The sequence below is a fragment of the Tachypleus tridentatus genome, chromosome 10, assembly GCF_004210375.1.
Source record: "Tachypleus tridentatus isolate NWPU-2018 chromosome 10, ASM421037v1, whole genome shotgun sequence".
NCBI classification, from domain to species: Eukaryota; Metazoa; Arthropoda; class Merostomata; order Xiphosura; family Limulidae; genus Tachypleus; species Tachypleus tridentatus.
In genome coordinates, this window is record NC_134834.1 from 86,713,467 (window position 1) to 86,736,979 (window position 23,513).

Below are 23,513 nucleotides of genomic sequence, written 5' to 3' on the forward strand. Positions count from 1 at the left end.
GGTGCTACGAAAATGGCGCATCTTGATGGTATGTTTATATTTAAATAGTTGCAATTCGAGGAGTGTGACCGCAACTTCTTCACATACAACCCTGCCTATGCGCATGTTCAGTGTTAAAATATAATACAAGACATCTTTAAATACATCTAGTTGTACATACATGAAGGTGTGTACAGAATAATCTTATATCCCCAATACTTTATCTAAACAGTTTCGAATGCTTAGTAAACATTCATTCTAAATCACTGTGACACTTGTAGATATATACAGTTCGTACAGAACAGTACTTAAACTTATCCTTAAGAACTTAAACCATTTTTTCACACCTAAACCTACGTTCATTCTGTGTGGAAGTTAAAATACTTCCCATAAAATAAATTCAAACCGAGCACATAGAGAAAGGGGCGTTTGAATAATATACGTGCATATGGAGTTCGGATTACGTTTCGAATCACTATAATTATACAATAATTTCTTTAACCTAAGAAATGAATTTCATAACGTTTCTTCTTGTCTGCTGAGACAAGTCATGCTTCTATAAATAATACAAAACAACTAGTGGTGTTTGATATGTGAATGGAAAAACTTAAACAGATAATTGTCATTAGATGATTTTAATACTCATTTTCAGCAGACTCTATTTAAAAAAATTTTCAGAGCTGCACAAACCACAAATTAAAATGTGTACTACAGTGGATAGTCATCCAGTCTGGTGGCATTATTTTACTTGTTTATCTTTGTTCATTTGATTTCTCTGATGCAAAAGTCGATTTTTGCGCATAGTGAAAATTTTGTTAGATCATACATACTTTTATATTAGTTGATCATGAAAATATTAAAAGCTTTTATCTACTGTTGCTCAAATCTCCATTATATTGTAATATCCATTATTACACGTAAAATAAGCATGACAAACCTTTAAGAGAAAACTTTGTAGTTCTAGATCTATTCGTCTGGCACGGCCAGGTGGTTAAGGCACTCGACTCGTAATCTCAAGGTCCCGGGTTCGAATCCCCCGTAACACCAAACATGCTCCCCCTATCAGCCATGGAGGCGTTATAATGTGATCGTCAATTCCATTATTCGTTGGTAAAAGAGTAGCTCAAGTGTGGGCGGTGGGTTGTTGGTATCTTACACAGCTAAATTATGGACGACAAGCGTAGATAGCCCTCGTGTGTAGCTTTGCGCGAAATTCAAACAAACAAACCCTCTTCGGTATTTTCACGTAAAAATGCAACTGTAAAGAATTCAATTTTCAATTACTCAATGAACGTTTAGAACTACACAACATTATTCAAGATAAACATTAAAATAGCTGCTTGATTTGTTGCAGTTATTCAAGTTTGTGATATTGGAACTGATGTCCAAATTTAACTGCGTCACAATAATATGCGACAACACTGGTGCGGTAATCTGGCTTGTGTGATACTTTCTGTCCTCAATTTAAGAATCGTAATTTCCAAACGATCAGTGTAATTCGCTAAATATTAGTATTTATTATCAGAACCAAACCATTTCCTTAATCCTAAAATATTTACTTTAACTGGTGTTGTTGTTGTAAAATTATGACTACACACTAGCTGAGTTTACAGCACCAATAAAAGTAAATTTCTCCTTCCTTCTGTTTATGGAGTCCTATTCAAAGCATATTTATATGTGTGCAGACCAGGTAGCTTAGCATCGTTCATAATATCGAATCATCGACCACAGGGTAGCAGCCGATCGGCATCATCTTACCACTAGTTTTTGATATATTATTTAGTTACTAATTAATTTATTTTGCGTTATTTAACTATTATTATTATTGCGGATTAGTTTGCGCACCAAAGTCCCGAGGTAACTAAAATGATTACGCTTTTAATACAAATGGAAGAAGTTGACACCATGATTGATAGCCGTTGCTCTATACTACGACATTACAAAAAAAACGTAACATCAGTCTAGTATGAATAACTGGGAATATAATTTCACAAACTAATCAAGTTAATCCAATGTAACTACTATTCTGATATCAAAATAGTTTCATTATTTTAAAAATGTACTTCTCTCTTATTTACTTTGGAAATTTGGTGCAAAAATGTGACACATAATAAACTTAATACCGCTTAATATTTCACGTCACAGATTCGTTTGTTTGTTTGTTTTAAATTTCGCGCAAAACTACACGAGGAATATCTGCGATAGCCGTCCCTGATTTAGTGGATAGAAGGTAGGTAGTTATCACCACCCACCGCCAACTCTAGGGTTTTTCTTTTACCAAGAAAAGGAGAAGCACAGATGGTTTTTGAAAGGGATTCGAACCACAACCCTCACACTGCGAATCGAGCGCCTTAACCATCTGGCCATGCCGGACCAACACAGAAGTTGCTTGAATGTTGATATTTATCAAATTTATATTTGCCAACAGGATTGATATACACTTAACAAAAGTGTTTTAACACACAAACAACAATACAAATTTATAATAACGGTTATTACAAACAATGACTTATTTACAAAAGTTTTAAAAACAGTATTAAGTCTTCTAACTGGTCTGGACGAGCGAATTCATTCCGAGTTGATAAACTAACTAGTTCTCTTGATGACAAGAAACCCACTTGAAGTAAAAATGTATATCAAAACGGTTGATATGGGTATTAAAGCTTTTACTAACAAAGCAGAGAACAACGTTTCGACCTTCGTTAACCTGAAGATGACCTAGGAATGTTGAAATGTTGTTCTCCGTTTTATTAGTAAAAGTTTTAATCCTCACATCAGCCATCTTGAGATAACTAGTTCTTTATTCTTGGCTGGCCTCTCACCATTTACAAGCTGACTTTTATTCGACGAATTTATTTAATGTCTCCGTAGAAATATTAAAGGTCATAACCTTGTCTTACTTAAGTATTTCATACTTTAGCGTTTTTTGTTGTTTTTTTAATTTTCTGGTTTGATCAAATAAATAGCAGCTGACAAGAGAAGTAAAATAATAAAAACAAAATTAATATTATCTATTTTGTTATTTTTAATTTATGTTACTTTGCATGTAATGTTTTTGATAAAAGAAATTAAAACAAATAGGTGGTACTCAACACTCACTTTCCTTTATGAAATCATCCATTTTAGTAAATTACTTTATTAGAAATAATGATTTGTTTTATGTACAAGAGACTTACGGCGTTTACTGAAAGCTTGAAAATTTTCGTAAGGTACATAAATTTTATCGCACGATGTATCGATACAATTGTGTAACGGCTTCGCGAACACGATAGTCGTGTCGCTGTATCACCACACCTTTAATATTAAGTCATTCAGTTTAGTTCAATTAATGCTGGTGTTTATGTATATTTAGTTAGTTTGATAGAATAACTGTGAAACTATACAAGTAAATTTATTTTTACGCAAGTTCTAACGAGGTATATTCGTTTGAACGTTATTTGTAAACTAAGACCTACAAGTAAAAAGCGCACAGACTTATAGAAAGGTTAAAGACAAACGAATTTGTTGTCGTTACATGCATTGACTGGGCTTGGCTTTAATGTTACTTACTAATTTAAAAGAATCTACTCAAGAAGAAACAACGTTGCTGTACCATGTGAAGATAAAGGGTACTTATACATGATAAAGTTCTTCTAGAGTAGTGTATAGGTTCTCGTATTGTATAAGAATCTCGACTGATAAATCCAACATGTGCATAACAACCAATTTCAACTTGCTCTTTTTATACTTAAGTAAGTAACGGCATGGATCAAACGTTATCAATCGAATAACATTTCAACACTGACAACTCTATCAAAAAAAAAAAAAAAACAGGCAGAAAACAAACTCGAAAATGAAACATAAGCTCACAAACAACTTTAATTGTTCAGAAACGTTCGAGTTCACTAAATACATCACAGACTTAATAAATAAAGTATTCTCACTGTCTCTCCAGCCTTCCCATGATTGTGTAGTGTTCATGTAAAGTAATACAATCGGAACAAAGAACCGTTTGAGAATTTTCAAATAAACATACGAACTATGTTAAGCTGCGTAGAAAACCTATATTTTAATAATTGTGCTTGTTTTCACTATGATTTCATTACCTTTACGCTAGCATCGAAGCCTGTTATGCTCTAGCAGTTAATGGTATCAAAGTACATTCCAAAACGTATCACCTGTCCATGATTCTGCCAAAATTCATGTTCTTTTCACAGCATGGATGAAGCGAAGTCCTAATATTTTGGAGGTGGTAGGTCTGAACTCTGTCAACAAAATAATGCGCTGTTCATTTAAAAAAAAAAAAAAAGGATAGACAGAGAGATTCGCTACTTCCGAGTACTATTAAACAAAACACATGTCGATGAAGATAGTAAGAATGTCAGATCCGTCAGCAGATCAGTGTGCATCATAGTAGTAAAAGCTTTAATTGGAGCATATTTGATACACATTTATCGAATTTCTCTCAGCATTTTGTTTGTTCGTCACCACAAGAGATTTATTTATTTTTCTGAAATTACCCAAAAAAGACGGATAAAAATTTTGTCGACAGAAAAGTATATTTGTACTGACCAATAGAATAGTGGAAGGATTAACAAGACGTCTCTTTCTCTACGCTCCTCTTTATCATTATAAATGTTTCATTACCCAAAACATTTAATACTTACTTCCTACACTGTAAATATTTTTTTTTTTTACGTTAAAGAAAAAAAAATCGTATTCTTGATTTTCTGGCACGCTAGCTGTAATATTTTATGATATTTCTTATGTTAAATACCCCTCCCCCCCAGTGGCACAGCAGCATGTTTGCTAGGCTGTAGCATTTTATGATATTTCTTATATTAAATACCCCTCCCCCCAGTGGCACAGCAGCATGTTTGCTAGCTGTAGTATTTTATGATATTTCTTATGTTAAATACCCTTCCCCCCAGTGGCACAGCAGCATGTTTGCTAGCTGTAGTATTTTATGATATTTCTTATGTTAAATACCCTTCCCCCCAGTGGCACAGCAGCATGTTTGCTAGCTGTAGTATTTTATGATATTTCTTATATTAAATACCCTCCCCAGTGGCACAGCAGCATGTTTGCTAGCTGTAGTATTTTATGATATTTCTTATATTAAATACCCCTACCCCCAGTGGCACAGCAGCATGTTTGCTAGCTGTAGTATTTTATGATATTTCTTATGTTAAATACCCCTACCCCCAGTGGCACAGCAGCATGTTTGCTTGTTGTATTATGTTATTTAACATATTTTTTATGTTACATACCCTTCCCCCCAGTGGAACAGCAGCATGTTTGAAGACTTAAAACGGTAGAAACATGGTTTCGATACCCTTGGTGGAGAAAGCGCAGATAGCCCATTGTTGAAGCATTGTGCGAAACTTCAAATAATCAAACACATGGTGTAAAATGTGCAATAAGAAAATTTTGGCGACTCTACGAGGCGAGAAATCAACGAATGAGAAAGTATTCTCTTATCGCGGCTGTTGTAAAATAATGAAAGAAATACTTTAAGAAAAGGTAGCTGTTGTTTAGTTGCAGAAATCAGGGCTGGTTACCTACAGTAAAGACCCTTTCCAATTCTGTGACAACTCCTTCCACACACGTCTTAGAACAGTTTATGATACCACAAAAATTAGTCGTCCTAATACAAGCACAAGTTATCAAAGTAATTTCTTTCGTATTTTATTACACTGAACTGCTTTAAATATACAAATTACATTTCCACACATTTAGCAGAGATATCTCTTTCTGTTTAACATATATTCTAAGAGGGTGAAGGAAAATGTGGAAGGAAAATTGATTATTTTACCACAGCGTGCTCTGCCAAAAGCAATACTGACTATCCGCTTTATATCGTGAATGAAGACTGATCCATTCAACTGTTTTGTTGACATGTTAAAACTGGAATCATAAAAAAGAAGTTGAAGTGACCGTCTCTGGAACCTGATTTAGTCTTGAGTTGGCTTCTTTAAATCCTATAATATATATCTATCAATCCCAAGTTAAGGTCACTTTTGAAGTAGACGAAAACGGAACATTTCATTTTCTGCATGTTAACTCGAAGAACTTAGTAATATATTTACTACTGTATATCGTACTTGAGTAAAGAAGCACATTTTGTTAATATAATAGTGGGCAGTTAAACAATTTATAATCAAAACGAAAGTTTTATTAGTGGTAGAATGTACTACGCTTCGACACAATATGTTCCATCATTTATAAAGCTTTACTTATGCTTATAAATCATTGATTGCCGCCTATCTCTTGTTGTCGTAAATTGTAAAAATACCTCCAACGGGCCTATACGAGGGCTGTTCAAAAAATACGCGGACTGTTTGAATTGCGCGACTCCAGTTGGTTCCAGGGGAATCCGCTTGGTGTCGCTAGGTTCGCACAGATCAGCTGATTACGACGCCATTTCCCGATTGCAGATATCTTCATTTGTGTATGAGCTACGCGGTTTTAAGTGAAGTGCGATTTTTTCGTTTGGCGGATTTCAGAATGAATGACCTGAAGGAGCAACGACTTGCTGTGAAATTTTGTGTTAAACTTGGAAAATCTGCGACTGAAACTTTTGCTATGCTTAACACGGCTTACGGTGATGTTGCTATGAGGCGTACGGCATGCTTCAAGTGGCATGAACGTTTTAAGGATGGTCGACAGTCCATTGAAGATGATGAGCGTCCTGGACGTCCTTCCACGTCAACTGACGACCCACACGTCGACAAAATCAACACCCTGGTGCGGGCAAATCGACGTCTGACTGTCAGGGAGCTTGCTGAAGAGTGTGGGATATCAGTTGGATCTTGTTACGAGATTTTAACCGAAAAATTGAAGATGCACCGCGTTGTTGCGAAATTCAGCCCTCAGAACTCGTGAGTTTTTGGCCAAACACTCGAGTACTGTTCTTCCCCACCCCCCTACTCACCTGACCTTGCGATTTTTTCTTGTTCCCCAAACTCAAAAGACCCTTAAAAGGAAGAAGATTTGAGACGATTCCCGAGATTAAGGCAAATGCAACGAAGGAGCTGGAGGACATTACAAAAGAAGCGTACCAGGACTGTTTCAACAAGTGGAAACACTGTTGGGATAAGTGTGTGCGTTGGGGAGGAGAGTACTTTGAAGGGGTCCCAGACCTGTAACTTCTAAATAAAGTACATTTTGTTTTATGACGTCAGTCCGCGTATTTTTTTTAACAGACCTCGTATACTAACTGTAATGTCTTATTTCGGTTATTTTCAAATTTAATCTGGTCATGTTCATTTAAACATAGTACAATCAGTTGTACTATTTTCACTAGAGCACATTCTTTTCCGACACAAACGTTTTAAAACAATATGGCTACCAAACAAACTTTCCTTACTAACCTTTACAACAAATTATAACCTCGTAACAAACAAATTATATGCGTTTATCCTTTACAGGATATCAAAGATTACAGAATAAATAATCTAGTTTGATAGAGAGTACTCTCAAATTCAACTCGGACCGACTTCTAGAGAATTAATCTCCGAATTAAAAACATTTTCAGTATAAGAACCAACTACCGCTACTACACTTGTGGTTCACTTATACAAATAAACGAGTAATGATTAAGATCACGCACATTGGCAAAAAAAACTGTAAACAACACTTACAAAGTAGACTCTACGAACACTTAGGGGTATAAACTGGTCTTTATCCAGTACTATCCTGTCACTCAGCTGTTCACTCACATGACCCCACAAGTCACAACATATCAATTAAAAATTTTAGTATCAACAGCAAACTTTCCACATCTAATCGCAAAATACAATCTTGGTTTAAATAAACCACAGACAGAAGTTCTTTTAACACAACTACTATTATGACAAACAACCAATTAATCATTTTTCACGTATCCCAAACTCTAATATATCGCATTTCATTTCCAGATTCTGTACAAACATAGTAACCCTCATCAGCTGTTCATTTCGCAATAAAATTCATGTTTTGATCGTATACTCAAATGTGTTTAATGATTTATGCATATTTTTATTATAGTACTTATTTCTACTCTATGTTTTTTAATATCAATTCAATTTTACTTCACTTACACTCGCACATCGTGATACACCATGTTTCCCTTGTTAGTGGCGTAGTAAGTGTATTCCTAAACGTTGACCTCATGTGCATGAGATGTTTTGCTTCAAAACCAACGTATTTGTCTCTAATAGTAAACACAACTTATTCTGAATATCAAAGTCATCAAAAACTTTGTGCACAATGCATAGAATAGCTCTATACAAAATTACTAATGAATTTTTCTTTTATTATTTTATTCGTGCCAGGTATTTAGTTTTACAAGGAAAGAAGCTTTCCTTAACTAAGGTGTGCAGCGTTATTAATGTCTCCCCTTTATCTCACTCGTGAAATATTTTTATGAAACCAGCTTTAAAAACAAATATATGTACACATACATACACACACATACATTTGTTTTGGTTTATACGCTTAACGAAATGACACTGCAAGACCATTTATATGATTTTAAAGGTTGTGACGTCAAGGCAAAAAACGCAAAGCAAAGACCGCCCTTATTAAAAATATCGAGTATCAAACATCCATCGAGGCTTCGCCATTAAACGTGAAACAGAAGCAAACGGCCCTTTATCAAGATGGCGGGGATATACATTTCTTTTCAATAATTCATGAAGTTATTGTCATAATGCATAAGTAACTACAAAAAAGATAAATAAAATACAAAAACAACTGTACACAACAATTATACGTATGTTAAACCAAACATAGAGTAACTAGAGTATACATAATTGGACATTTATTATAAATAGCTTAGTACTGGGAATTAGTCGAATAATAAAAGTACTTGGAGCACAAAGTGGAATTACCTGATGAACATAAGATGTTTCTATTTTGTTTTTTTTTTTGCCAAAAGGAATATAAACTTCCTCTGGAAAGGGTTAAGCTCATATCAAGATTAAATATTGTAATATATTTTGCAATACAAATGAATCGCTAAACACAAACTTGATAAATTGTTAAAAAACTCTTTACATTTGCTAGTCGCATATGTTCTATATAAGAGACCACTCATTAGTCTTAGGGCTATCTTTTGAAATAATCAGATTGGTCTTAATGCATAAAAATTTGTACTCCATAAACTTATTATACAAGTCATTTGACTATAAAAGATGGCGTAACAAATTTTACAAAGTGCTTGAAGTGGAAACACATTCTTACACCATGTCATAATACATTCTATTTTAGCAATTTTTGGGCGAGTTATTTCTACTTATGATTCCATTTAAGGCTGTCCTAAATAACAACTCCGAGAATCCTAATTGAATCAACCCTGAATAATGCATTTACGTTCATATTGTAATCGGCATTAACCTATTCCTTTAAAATAACCATATATACATATATTACAAATAGTTATACCTAGGCAGTGTTCAGTAAGGCAAGAAGCGATAGAAAGTAACTGATCATTCACTGTTTTGTAACACTTAACAAGAGAACCTGCTTCTGTAACAAGTCATATCCTCGACATTGAGACAATATACAGATATTAAACTGTTAACACGAATAATAAATAAGGGGACCAATGACCGAGCTTTGAGGAACTCTACAATGAATATTATGGAAATTAAACTTTATACCATTAATTGAAGTAAAACACTGCCTGTTATCTAAATAAAATTTCAAGATGTCATATGAGGTAATACGTATACCACAACGATTAATTTGAAAAGTAAAAACTGTATGATTAACGCTATCATAGTACATATCTATGGCACAAAATAAGACATATTTATTGGCTCCATGTGCCTTGATAAACTTTGTTGTAATTGCCAACAGACACTTTTCAGTTGAGGTACTTAATAAAACTACATTGTGAATTACTTAAAACATTATTATTTTGCAAAAAAAAACAACACATTAATAACTGTCAAGTATTCGTTAAACACCTGCAAATACAGATAAAACACATATCGGTCATAAGTTCCCACATTATCTGGATCAGCAACAGTGTATCCTATGCCGAGAATTTCTTGTGGGGATATGTTCCAAACAAATGGCTTTTGTTTTATTTAACACGTTGATTTCACCAAAGCCTATCAGACTGTATTTACGAAGACAGTGGATACAAAATAAAATGTTTTAGAAACGATTGATTACGTAAACACGGCCCGGCTGGGCCAAGTGTGTTAAGGCGTTCGACTCGTAATCCGAGGGTCGCGGGTTCGAATCCCGGTCGCACCAAACATGCTCGCCCTTCAGCCGTAGGGGTGTTATGATGTGACGTTCAATCCAACTATTCGTTGGTAAAAAGTAGCCCAAGAGTTGGCGGCGGGTGGTGATGACTAGCTGCCTTCTCTCTAGTCTTACACTGCTAAATTAAGGACGGCGAGCGAAAATAGCCCTCGAGTAGCTTTGCGCGAAATTCAGAAACAAACATTACGTAAACACGTTTTTCTAAAGTTTAACATTGTACTTAAATTCAAACTGAAAGTAATTTCAGCACAAGTCTGGTTTGTCTATTTTACAAATAAACAGAATTTTATTCCACGACTTAACAAGTACTGGACACTACGAGTTATTTCATACCTCAGAAAAATGTCTTTTGTGAATCTTCGTAAATTTGGGGGAACTTCTAACCTGCCGTAATAATCACTTTCTTCCTTCAAAAAAAATAAAAATATAAAAAAAACCGTCCCATAAACTTATCACAGTTAGCACGACCTTCTCAACGATTCCATGACCAAGTAACAAAGGTACGATTTGTCTCTGCCACGACTTGACCATTGACAAATATCCTCTCTCACAACCCCACCTCATTTTCACAAAATCCTTTCGTACTTCGATGGTACTTGTCAAGTTACCACATCATTCATAAAAAAAAATCCTAACAAACCGTCTAGGTGGCTGTTCCACCCCTCAACCAAGCTTGTCAGGGTTATACCTATACTTGTTTCGTCTGTTGTGGATGGATCCTTGTCTTGAGCACTGTGGCTTGCATATCAGCATGCGTAGCAACTACTTGTTTGGATACACAACAGTAAATCGGTACCAGTATAAATAGTTCAAGATTTCCTAAAACGTGCACAAACTCTGTTTACTAGAAGCAGGGAATTGTTTGACGTAGTTTAGTTTGAATTTCGCGCAAAGCTACACGTGGACTATCTGCGCTAATCGTTCCTAATTTAACAGCGAATGATTAGAAGAAAGGCAGTTTAGTCGTCACCACACTCCGCTAACTTTTGAGGTACTCTTATACCAAAGAATAATGGGATTAGCCGACACATTATAACGCTCTCATGACTGTAAGAGCGAGTATGTTTGGAAGGACGGGGATTCGAACCCTCAGATTACGAGTCGAGGGCCCAAATAACCTGGCCATGTTAAGCCAAAAGCAAGGAATTCGGCGTTGCCCTTCTGGAGAGAGAAGTGCTGAATACAACAATTTATTTACTAACAACAACCTCTTGGTATCTAACTTAGGCTCTTCGGCGATAGTAGATATTTCTTTCGAATACAATTAGAGAGTACAAACTGCGTTTGTTGTTTTATAGGAAATTGAATTGTTAAGAAATACACCCAAATGACGTCAGATCTTCTAGACGCAAATGTTAAAGTTACACGATAAAAACTGATCTACGTTACCACGATATGAAATTATTTAAATACTGTATGAGCCATCCTAATCGGGCTACATTACCGTCTTTACACGTTTCATTTATTAATTAGATAAATATAGTTGCTAGTATTTATTTTAACCAAGTAAAGCCGGTAAAGAAGAACACATAATCACAACTTATTATTGTTTTTGGTGATGTTAGTTATTTTTCAAGCGTTTATAAACAGTCAGCTAGAGGTAACTTTAAAGACGATTGTGCCTTTGGCTTGTAAGGATTATTTTTCTGTATGTTTAAGAATTTCACACAAATCTACACAAAGGCTATGCATACAGCTCCGTCTAATTTCGAAATCACAGGCTAAAGAGACAGCACCTAGTAAACAGAGCCATCGCAAAATCTTCGGTTACGACTGTCCGGTCGAATTGATGTGCTCTCGGTTCCAAAATGCAGAGCACATCTCTGCGGAAACAGGACTCGAACCATGAACTCTGATATTCATATTTTGGACACAAAATACTAGACTACATACATTGTTATCTTTCTTTGTAATGATGCTTGCCTAATAACTAGCCAACGTAATTGTTATCTGGATTAATATTATATCAATATAATAGCGTAACGTCTGTTATAATGCCAACTTTAATGTACTATAGTTTCGAAGTGATTGAACAGTCAAATCGAATAATCCTACAGTTTTATCTGATAATACTACATTGCTCATACACGTACATATATGAAAATAATGTTTATTTGCTATAATATTTTCTAGCATTTAAAGCAATGTGCTAGTGTGCACTTTTTTTTCGAGGGGGCGTGTCATGTTGGTTGCCGATGCTAAATGTGTTTCCTTTGAATTTTACTTTTCCGTGGTATAGGCTATATTTATTGTAATTATAAGATATGTCAATATGCTGAGTTACATCAGTATAACATAATTATTTTATTACTAGCAGAGACCCACAAAATACTTGCAATTAAATAAGTATTTTTGTTGCAATAGTAATTCTTTAAATACAGGATATCTAGCATAATCACACACCAAAATCTAAGTCCACTTGTCTTAAGCCTAACATTAGTTAAGCCTTTATTAAGTAGGCTAATATTCGATATATTAGCACTACCTTGTTTACCTTTCCAGCTTTAGTTTAGTTAGGGCTAAACTTCACCGTACTTATTACTATCAGTAAATAACGATGTTATTCTACGACCTTTTCGAAAGCTTAATATATTCATGTACAAAGTGCTATTAAAGTATATTTACATATGCTTTTTATTTACATCTGTTGAAAAGTCCGCGCGCATTTTCAAGACAAACACCGAGTACTATTATACCATACTACTTCCGCTGGGTCCCCGAAAGTGTTCTGTTTCAAGAATTAATAAAACCAAGATCATATTATAATTTTGTCCTGCTTTTGAAGTTCATATGTCATGCTGTATCGTAGCTTACACAATGTATAATTCTTCTCGTGATTCATGGTGTATGCAAGTTTTACTGACGTCCCAACACTACAACTTACAGCGTTAGGCGCCCCTTTTACAATGTCACTTTAGTATCTACTGACCGACAGACAACTCACTACTCTGCGAGCAGGTAACCCATCCAAATAGCTTTCGGCAAAAAAGGGAATTATTATAGCTTTTTTTTCCTTCTTTTTCGTGTGTGTATGTTTTTCTTATAGCAAAGCCACATCGGGCTATCTGCTGATCCCACCGAGGGGAATCGAACCCCCAGTTTAGCATTATAAATCCGTAGACGTACCGCTGTACTAGCGGGGGACGTGTCTTTTTTTGTTGTTGTTGTTGTTTTTCCTGTATTGCATTCCATGAATTTATTTTTACCGGTTTACATATCGGCGCATACTGTCACACTAATTACAGCGGTTTTCTAGTTAACGTAAAAAGAACCTTATAAGCGAAATCACACGTTAATATTTTATTAACCCACACACTTTCCAGCTTTTCGTCAGTGGAATTACAACACTAGAAGAAACTAAATTCAGGTTGTTATTGTAACTATTGTTGTTGTTATCATCATAAAAGTACACCAACCACGTTTTGTATCTGCCAGTATTTCTATCACGTAAGCATTACACTGTAAAAAAAAAAAAAAACAAGTTGAAGTAATTCATGTTGGAAGAAAAACGTAAAACGTTATATCTTCTTCTTGCTAAAATATAAAAAAATTGTCTTCTACTGTTGCATTTCGTCTACTTAAAACAGTGACAGCCAAAGTTTAACACATTACGTTTATTTTATTCACTATTTGCCAGAACAAAGACTGGCTTACCGCCAGTTCTAGACACGCCATACTGTACTTTCTTCTCTCCTTCCCATTGTTTTATAATAATAGCCTCTCCTACTCCTACAAAACTAGTGTTTATCTTCCTCATGTTGAGGTACAATTCCTACATTTTATAATCTGCAGAACCTGTGACCTTTTATTGTTGTTGAATAGGTACTCAGTGTTAGGTTTCTCTAATCTGGCAATGGCATGCGAGAACACTTAAAAACATGGTTTCCACAAAGTATGTTTGATACTTTTTAATTTCGTCAGAGAGTACTGTTTCACGAAAATCACAAATCCAAAAAAACAATATGTACTGGTGAATACGTCTGATCAGAATATGTTAATTTTTTGTAGTATTCAAAGTTGCAAAATAACTAATGAAGAAATGTTCACAATCCATAACTTTTTTCCGCAACATAAACATTCCAAAGATATGGACTGTGAGATCCTTGTTTACGAGCTTTTTAAACAAAATCACACAGACACTTTCTAACACTGGCATACACGAAATGCGTTTTCTTTAGAGTAAAAGTCACTTGTGTAATTTTGGTTTGTACCTTTACAGTCAAATGATAAACTTAAAGTGTCTTATCAATTAATTCTGTATATTCTAGATTTTTATTCCGTACAAGTAATGCACATAGAGTTACCTGCGTGACTTTCTCCTCATCTAATCATTGGTCTTTTATTAAAAACAAGAATGCTGAATGTGCCACTGTACAGCTAATTCAAAATAATAATAGCATTCGAAGAATATTTCGATAAATATTGATAAAGAAGCAATAGGTCTTACTGTATTTTTGAAACATGAAAGTGTAGCTCACGACTCGCGATCAGAATACAAAAAGTATTCTCTCGAGCTTACAATTCATCCATCTGAAACCTCTAGTGAAGGTTCTCAACCGCTGGTTTTTGAAGGTGAGAACCACATTAGAATCAGTTTCCTTGAATGTGTACACTTAAGAACTGGGGTTTAATAGAAACGAAGAATATAAAGCAATTAAAAAAGCATAAACATTTCAGATTTGGCGGGAAGCAAATCCTTACTGGGATTTAGAGTATACAATAATATATGTAGCCCGACACTGGGTTATAGAGTAGCTTTACAACTCACAAAGCAAAACTGTTACGTCATCACAAGGCTACTCTTTATTGTTTTTATAAGGTAGGGGAATAACCCTTCTTCTCAACCTAACCACGACTGGTATCGTCGAATCATCTCATCGGAAAACCAAATTTCAAAGGAACGTAGTAATCAGAACGCAGTTGTCCGAGATTTGTTACGTTTATTATAGGCGAGAAACGAATACGAAGATCCTCATTAACGTCACTTGTTGTTTTAAAACTGTTATAAACAAATCTCATCTGGACGTATTCACAGATATGACGTCATAACAGTTACGATAAAGGTTTTACCGGCACCTTCATCGCGCCTCGACTAAAATGGATGCTCTGAATGTTTGTTTCGTCGTTAAGCGCAAAGCTACACAATAAGCTATCCGTGCTCTGCCCGAGTATCGAAACCCGGTTTCTCGCGTGTCACTCCGCACATATCGCTGTGTCACTGAGGGAGAAAGGCTACTCGAATGAAAATTACCTACTGTTACTTTTATTTAAACAAGTAATGTCATACTGCGACAATTATAAGTGGGAAGGTTTAAAATATTTTGCATTTCTGACTGTGAAACATTGCTATATGGAATGCTTTTATTACAGGGCACATTTGATTTATATATTATTCAAATATCCCGAAACGTCATCATAACAAAACAATCAAAGCAACATGTCCATTGGTAGCTTTCTCGAGATACGCTCTTTTGCCGAATCTCTCTCAAAAAAGAACTAGCGAAATGTTTATTGACCGTGCTTGTGTTATTCTTTGTAGTTCTGCGAAACTAGCTTTCACAAATCAGTTCATTCCGAATCAATAACATCCAAAATGCCATTAACTCTCGGGTTTGTAAAAGAACTATTTCAAACCCCCATTTTTTAACTCACATACTTTATTATAAACACTTTTTTAACCCTACTAAGTGAAATAACTTGAATAAATTACCCAATATGACTGTCTGCAATGTTATCCTGCAATGAGCGAGTAGAATGAAACGATTCAATGTGTGATGAACTGGAATTAGGTAATCCATTTTCAATGTGATTTTCAATTAAGTGTTTGTCATGAATGTGTGTGAATGAACAATGAAAATCAAAGACGTAGTAGGTCTTTAAACTGGATTACAGCCGTATAAAAATGCATTTTTACATTCGTTTAATTAACATGAATAATGTCAAGGAATACTTACGGACAACTCTAGCAGAAGTGACAATATTATCGGAATAGAAGAATTATATCAAGTGTGATATACAAAAAACTCTATACAGTAACACAATAAGTACGAGTTGCTATGAATAAAGTTTGGTGTCGTAATAAAGAAATCTTTCATGTGACTCAAGTGTTTCAAAAAAATCAGACATCTCTTAGTCAACTAATTACATGTTGAAATAAAAGTATGCTATACTAGTTCAAGCATGATAATCAGGTCACTTGCAACCTATTTGCATGACCAAAATTAGTATGAAATCTCTGATCCAAGATATTAATTAAGAGTCTGTTGTCTTCTAAGGACACCATCTACCATAAAAGGACTAAACTAACTGGTATCCATTAAGAAAATACGACCCAAAACACGCCTTTCATCCACCGTGACTCTAAAAAGGTGCATGTTTTGAGGGAAAAAAAATGCTGGTGTTTAGAACAATCGTTTGATTTGGTTTGTTTTGAATTTCGCGCAAAGCTACACGAGGGCTATTTGCGCTAATTTAGCAGTACAAGACTAGAGGAAAATCAGCTAGTCATCACCACCCACCGCCAACTCTTGGGCTAGCTACTCTTTTACCAACGAATAGTGGATATGACGCTACATTATAACACCCCCACGGCTGAAAGAGTGAGCATGTTTGGTGTGACGGGGATTCGAACCCGCGACCTTCAGATTACGAGTCGAGTGCCTTAACCACCTAGCCATACCAGGCCTAGAACAATCGTAACTTTTAAAATTAGGCACAGATCAGCTACATTTATTTACCAATAACATATTTTCCTTATTTTTTATTTATTTATTGTTCATCTTTTTATCTTATTCTTTTTCTTATTTTAACTTGGGAGAGCAGTCACCTTCCCACAACTGTCTGCAGGCAGTATAAGGTGATATAGATGTGGGACGTTGTGGGCTTCAGCACCCACATCTCGCTCTCCTAATTTCTAACATTTTTATGTGAGACTAGCGAATTGGAGGTTAAGACTGATAAACGGTGTATCTCCATCACAATGTGGGTCCTACTTCCATAGTCACCTCCAAAGCCTAGAATACATTTTATAATCCCACGTTGTAGCTTGTACCCTAGGATGTTTTTAAAAATACGGAGCGTGTTTTTGATTATTTTTAATATGTTTTGTTTATGGCTTAAAAATTTATATATAATTTATATAATATATATATTTTAGTCATAGACGACTGCAGTTGAGTTCATATGATGCAAACATTTTAAGTCCTTAGTATATATATATATATATATATACACACACACACACACACACATATATATATATATATATATATATATACAAACACACATTCTGTTCGTCGTAACCTGTCCTATGACTTCACAAATATTCGTTAAACTTGATGAGGTATTAGTCACCAGTTTTGTCTAAGTAGTGAATTGGGTTCATGAAACAGAATAAAAGCCTCACACAGATCTGTAGTAATTTCGCAAAAAAAACCCTGCCACAGTTTCTACCTAGTAGATACTCCATTAACTGTTTCGTCGTGTTTCTGTGAAATTACGCTAACTAGTTGTTTTCGGTTTGCTTCTTAATCCTTCAACTGCGGTTGACATCTTATGACGTTAGCATAAGCGACTGCAGTTGAGTTCATATGATGCAAACATTTTAGGGGCAACATTTTGAATGGCCCAACGCAAAAATTCGCGAGTTTTGCCCACGGAATGGTAGACAAGTTTACACAAGCCGCAAAGGAAGGGTTGATCCAAAATAAGAAGTCATTTCTTATTTCTTTAAAAAAATCGAGTAAAAACTCTGAAGCAAAACGTAAATTTAAGTTGAAGATGCAAAGACAAAAATGATATGGCTGTCTAACCCATGTAAACAACAACTGCTCACGAACGGCTAGGGGTTCTACGTTTTTTCTTCAATCATATCAATAATTGTTAAAAATCGGGTTGAATGTCTTAAATCAATGAATAAATGTTACCAAAATTGGGTGAACATTTTTTAATCAACGGATAAAGGTTAACAAAGTCGGGTGAAATTGCTAGATTGACTAACAAAGCAAAATTATTGGTTTGGGTTGTGAGAGCCGAAGTTACAGCACATTGTGTAAACATCGGTATGGCAATAATTTGAGTTAAAAATCGGGTTTCTTTCAGGGAAAAAAAAAATCAAAAGTGCTTAAAAACAAATAAAGTTCTATTTTTCTAGTGTAATAAAAACTTTCGTAGTGAACATAAACTGTATGCACGCCTATTTCGCCGCAACTTTAAATTAAACATGATCAATCTTAAATAAAAATTAAGTATTTCCAGATGGTAAATCTCTCAGTGTAAAAAAAATACAGCTAATTACAAAACCTTCCAAAACAAGACCCCAATGGCTAAGCGGTAAGTATGAAGGCTTGTAACGCTAAAATTCAGACTTAGATACCCGTAGTGGACACAGAAAAGATAGCCCATTGAATTGCTGTTTGCTCAACAACGAACGTTACAGAAAAAAATTGTTTTTCCCCACCAGTTTGTGTTGTCTTTTAGTTTGTTAACAATATAAAAAGTATAAAAAGGTTTACTACACTAATGTGGATATATATATATATATGTTAACATGTGTTGTTCAATTGTATTTACGGACAATCCACTTCGGTTTGGTCTTCAAAAAATAGCGTAATGTACTAAAGAAACGCTTTACTGTTACACTTCCAGTTAGATTTCAGAGCATAATTAATGCTGTCGCTAACAGATCTGGATATCTAGCTGCAGTATTCTTCCAGAGTTCTGGGTTGTCTGAAGAGGGTTCTACTGTGTTTTGATTGAATTCTTACTGCACAGCTTCAGTTGTCATATCTTCCACAAACATTTCTTTCAGTTGTTCACTAAGGGATACACAGAATTCGTTAATTAATGAATAACCTCACATAACCACATCTTTACGTTACAGTATTCTTATAATTACACTGTTGGTAAAACCTCTGTGTTCTGTCCCAAGTAAATCAAAAGCGTGACTTCCATAACGTGCTAATTTATGCGTAGTGTAGCACAATCTCTCTTCAGCTCTTTCTTCACAGTATAGACAGATTCAAGACTTTTTCTTGCTGGGAATAATTTATTTAATGTCCTCCATCAGGCTAGCTTACATGGATATAACAAAACGCAGTTTCTTAAATTAAACGAAAGCTGAATCACCTAGAGGAAACAACATCGGGGGTTTCATCACAAATTTAACCCATTTTTCCTTGCGCTGTTGTTCTAATCTTCAGGCATATCTAAACAAGGCAAAAAAAATCTGGTAACCATTTTTATAGCATTACAGCAACTAAAGGTAGTATCAATTGAAAACACGAATTAAATGTGTCGTATCTTTCACATGTAAGCGTTAGCCAACACCTTTACCAACACCTATGTCATTCACCATCTTCTGCTTTTTCTGTGCAAAATCAGAAACAATGGCATGACCATCAAACCATTTCTCATATTGTCGTAATGATTTTACAAGTACCAAAAGCAATACTGACACCGAGGCAGCAACATTTGAAACATCTACTGATACCATTCCATGATCCCCTTTCACAGTGTTGTAACATAATATCAGTGTATTTCAGAATGAGTTTTCTTAGCACGCATGAGGAGTCAATAATCAAACACATTATACTTTAATCTCTAATTACTGCCTCAAGTTTCCCAAAGACTTCAGACAAGTAATTTCGTACAACGTAAAATAGCCTAGCATTATTTTAGTCGTTAGATAACATTTCTTCACAAACTCCTAAAGGTCCATCGCCACAGTAAACTCAAGCCAGTTTTGGAAGGTACTTCAAGTTCAACACATAAGTTAACTGTACTTTACCTGTTTATCCCTCTGGCTGACCTACATTTCCATTAAAGTTGCACTACTGTATAACTTATTTTTCAGCCTCTTAAGGAGATGTGACACTCGCAACAGGGTTGTTCATTTATCCTGTCATATGATTTGTCTTGTCTATCGACATATACAACAGCTAAACCAACACTTGACATCAGAATATTATTCGACCCAACCAACAAGAACTTTGCATTTTCTGTCAACTATTCAAGTATACTTGTCACTTAGGAAATAATAACCAGAAATAAAACATACTTTGGTAATGTCAACTAACCCTATACCTACTGCACGACTCCACTAGAACAATGTCTTCCCCCCCCCTTTGCTCCAAGATTCTCCAAAGTCCTTGTGCTTTTCTTTATCTCCTGCTGTTTTTCCTTCCTCTAATTTGTATGTTAGGTTTAATTCTGACCATTTGGTAGCGGAGTTGCTGCTGTTAACTGTACACAGAACATACGGTAAATCGAAACTCCACTCTTTCATTCCTCGCCGTTTTGACCGTAATCTACACTAAGAACCCGTAATTTAGAAGTAAAACGAAAGATGTGACGTTAAATTGCTCTAATGGTTATAAAATCTGAATAAGAAGTAAGATTTTTGGAACAGAAAAGTAAATATACTTTTTTTGGCTCCAGTTCTTATGCCTCTGAGTTAGAGACGTGTGCATGTGTTAATTTATAGATACGTTTCTAACGATACGGAGTTTTGAGGTTTAACAAAAATGAATCACATGTTACTACGGACTCTAACCAATTGTTATGGAGAAACAAGTATTGGGCTATGCAGATAAGGTATATGCACTTTTCTTGCAAGGTAAAATACCCTGGCATTAGTTTAGTTACTTTGTGGCAACTAAAGCCGATAAGGAAAACTATTCTATCGCTAATCCTGGTGTAAAAGCTATCATTCATACAATTCTAATCCACAGAAAGCAAATGTATCCACAACAATTATTATAGGTTTTTGAGAATTGATGGAAGACAGTTTTCTGCAGTCGAAATCGACTAGTCTGTTCGCTATCAAATATCTCTCCGCCCACAAACAATACCGTGAGGCCCTTTGAGGGTGGAAGTCAGTGGATGGTAATCACAGTTAAAACACGTTATGGTGTGTCTAGTAGTGGTACAAAGTTCCTTCTCAAGTTTAACGCAGTTCCGTAGATGTCGAAAAGGCATTACCAAAACATTTTTTACGCGCTGTAACACCACTCCTTAATTAAATCAAAAACTACCACCGATTAATACATTGATAAAGAACACAAAAAAAGGCATTACTAGTTGTTAAAAGTGAGTCACGTTATGGATACCCGAAAAAAAAAAAAAAAAAACTTACGAATGTTTCTGTTGCAAGAAAAAAATTACAAAATTTTGTCACAGCAAACTTACATAACTGACAAAAATAAACTGATTGTACAATTTTCTTCCCATGTGAAACATTGCTAGTTAATTCATTTTTCAAGTGTTATAGAGCCTAACTATCTGCGACAGCCCAACATGCTAGTTTGGTTTTGAATTTCGCGCAAAGCTACACAAGGACTATTTGCGCTAGCCGTCCCTGATTTAGCAGTGTAAGACTAGAGGGAAGACAGCTAGTCATCACCACCCACCGCCAACTCTTGGGCTACTCTTTTACTAATGAATAGTGGGATTGACTATCACATTATTACACCCTGACGGCTGAAAGGGCGAGCATGTTTGGTATGACAGGGATTCTAACCCGCGATCCTCAGATTACGAGTCGAGCGCACACACACACACACACGAGTGATCCCTTGTTCTAGTCCTATCAACCTAGCACATAAGTTGGTACAACTTGAATATCCTTGCGTATTAAAATAGTTTGTTAAATCATGCGTACGATAACCATAACAAAATAGATCCACCGAGATTAATTACCATCGAAACTCAGGGTATAAATCAATTAATGATTAATAATAATATCAGCAACTAGTAAAGAATTAGAGTTAATTAGATGAATGCACCATAACCATGACAAACCTCTCTTCACGTCCTAATTGTAAGTACATAAACAAGAGGAAATCCTCAATAGCCAACACACCAGAAATTTAGGCAGGATTTTAAACTAAATTTCTAAGTGTCTACAATACCAAACGTGGACGCACGTATACCCAATTTGATTTGCTTTCTCATCAGATCTCTACGAACTTACCCACAAATTCAAATTTTTTAAAGTAGGATTAAAGTACTTTATAGGACCTTGAGCGTAGTTAAATACACCAATAGAAAGGGTTTCACCTCACGAGTCCAAAACAGTAATTACACCACAAATAGGTCAAGAGATGAAGAGAGTTAAGAGCTCAAAGTTTGTACTTGAAAAAACAACAACAAAAAAAGTCAGAGCCATTATGTCGCGGCTAAAAATAAGGTCGGTTCTTTTTACAAACAAAAGTAAAACTATAAAAGTAACAAGGTATTAAAAACTTACGATGTGTATATAAAAGTAAAATGTAGATGGTTCGTACACAGAAATTAGCAACAAAAATATGGTACTTCAATGACTTCATTCTGACAAACATAGAATTAAATAATAGGGTATTAGAAGTATATGTACAGAAAAGCAAAAATGTGGAAGGTCCATACACAGAAATCAGCAACACATACGTGATATGTTAACGATTTTTGTTGTTTTTTTTCGATAGGAAGAAATATCAGAAGACGACGTTTGGCCACATGATGTTATTCATGTCATCATGTTAACAACGAAATTTGATTAGTTATGACAAGCACGATTTTTTAAACTAGCATAAAACAAGATCACCGTGGCATATTCTATGATTTTAAAACAAATGGCCTCATATTCTGTTACAGAAGTGTCTCGGTTTACCAACCTATACACTTCGGACGAGTGTTTAACCTCCACGACAAGTTAGCGAAAGATTAATCATGTTAAACAACACCATGTCTTGAGGGTTTGATTTATTAGTTATAACATATCCTCGACAAAGATCTTTTTTTAATGTTTAAAGAATCGGAAACGAGCTTTAAAACAGTTATGAGAAACACCTGTTGGAGTTAACTGACCTCAACACATTCGAGTAAGAGTTAATTCAACGGGTCTAAAGACAAAAACCCGTTCTCTTGTCTCTAACTTCAAGGACTCACGACATCTTAACACGGCCCGGCATGGCCAGGTGTGTTAAGGCACTCGACTCGTAATCTGACGGTCGCGGATTCGAATCCCCGCCACACCAAACATGCTCGCCCTCTCAGACGTGGGGGCGTTAAAATGTGACGGTCAATCCCACCATTCGTTGGTAAAAGAGTAACCCAAGAGTTGGTGGCGGCTGGTGCCTTTCCTCTAGTCTTACACTTAAAAAGTATGTGCAGCTAGCGTGGATAGTTCTCGTGTAGCTTTTGCGCGAAATTCAAAACAAACCAAACGTCTTAACGTTCGACCACCCACAAAGACAATTTGGCTACATGAATTAAATAACAGGAAGAAACAACTAGTTCAAACAGCAGTATACTGACAA

At 35.3% G+C, this 23,513-nt stretch overlaps 1 pseudogene across 1 annotated transcript in view; it reads right to left on the minus strand.

Moving 5' to 3' along the window:
- Positions 1-23,513, minus strand: part of LOC143228391 (uncharacterized) — a 79,208-nt pseudogene that overhangs the window by 54,709 nt on the left and 986 nt on the right. The window lies entirely within an intron of this gene.